We start from the raw sequence: 1,517 nt of genomic DNA on the forward strand, positions 1-1,517 counted from the left end.
ATTCCACTCAGCAAGTTCAATACTAATCCAAAAATCATCTTCACTATTTTGCAGCAGCTGAAATCATGGTTTAGTTTGAAATTCTTAGACAATACCCATTATTGGCATCAATAAGGCATTGAAAGTGAATTTTTTTTTCAATCTACAGGTAAGAAGAGTGATATATTTTTACATTATTATATGCTAAGAACTTTCTTAGGCTATATCATGAGAGTCCTCTGGGGGAAAATTTATACCTCTCTGGTATAAAAGTAATGCAAACTGAAGCTGGAGGACCTGGGGGCCAGAGTGCGGAGCCCGCAACTGGGGGCGTAGGTCATGGCGTCACTTAACTGTAGCTCCATGGTCTACATGACCTGCCCGGAGAAGACCAAGTACTGCTACCCTGCCTGCCGCGTGCCCTACTGCTCCATGACCTGCTTCTGGACACACAAAGAACAGTGCAACCCTGGAACTCGTCCTGTTGGGGAAAAAAATAACTGCAAAAGCTGTAAAGCCTGTGGAAAACAAAGATGATGATGATGACTCTACAGATGATTTTCTCAATAGTGACAAGGAAGAGGACAGAATTTCTTTGCAGAATTTAAAGAATTTAGAGGAATCTGCAACATTAAGAACATCACTGCTCAGTCCCCACCTGCGACAGCTGGTGGTCAGCCTGGACCAGGGGGACAACAAGCACAGCCCATGAGAGCCTGCCTGTAGGAGCCCTTGTTTGTGGAGTTTGCAACTGCTGTTTGCTAATTGTGGAGCAGTGCCAGCACAAGGACTCCTAGGATGGCTTAGTGTACTGCTCACCCATGCACGTGCTCAAATCCCAGGACTGGCCCGATCTTCCCCGGGAGACCAGGTAGTGTGGAGCCCGAGCGAGGGAAGCACTTCCCGCCTGGCTGGTGCAGGTTATGCGGAGTTGCTCCGCCATTACGTGGGCTCGTGCTTCAGGTCGATGACCTGCTCTAGGTGGCAAATCTCTTATCAAGAAGATACTTAACATTCAGTACTTGTTTTAAAAAGTTTGATTTTTGGTACAGATAGCATTTACCAAGTTTCACACTCACGTGAGTTAAAAAACTTAATCTGTATTACTAAATGAAATCAAGATGTGGTCCCGTTGTACTCTTATTACTATTGTCCTGCTTCCAATCCAGTTGTTTGAAATTACATTAAATAAATCAACGTGTTTTAAAAAAAAGTAATGCAAACCCTAAATGTGAACTGCATATGTAATTATGTATTTTCTACTAGTCACATTTAAAAATGTGAAAAAGACTAGCCATGGAATGCAGGATACTGTGCATTGAAAGCCAGATCCCACATGCCCTACTGGGGTCCTGACCCTGGCAGCTTGAAAAAAATGCTGGGTGCTTGTATGTTCATGCCCATAATCCTGATGGGTTGGTAAAATGGAAGAAAAAGGATTTGGAACATATCTACACACCACTATGGGGAAGGGAGGTATCTTTCTTTCTCAAGAGCACATGACCTTTGACAATAAAATATATGTTAAATATTAAAGG

The 1,517-nt window shown here is 43.0% G+C and overlaps 1 pseudogene; it reads left to right on the plus strand.

Annotated features, from left to right (window-relative positions):
• The first annotated feature begins 318 nt into the window (after positions 1–318).
• On the plus strand, positions 319–776 carry LOC102468125 (zinc finger HIT domain-containing protein 3 pseudogene; annotated as a pseudogene).
• Positions 777–1,517: the final 741 nt, after the last annotated feature.

The sequence above is a fragment of the Tupaia chinensis genome, unplaced genomic scaffold, assembly GCF_000334495.1.
Source record: "Tupaia chinensis unplaced genomic scaffold, TupChi_1.0 Scaffold138407_1, whole genome shotgun sequence".
Classification (NCBI taxonomy): domain Eukaryota; kingdom Metazoa; phylum Chordata; class Mammalia; order Scandentia; family Tupaiidae; genus Tupaia; species Tupaia belangeri.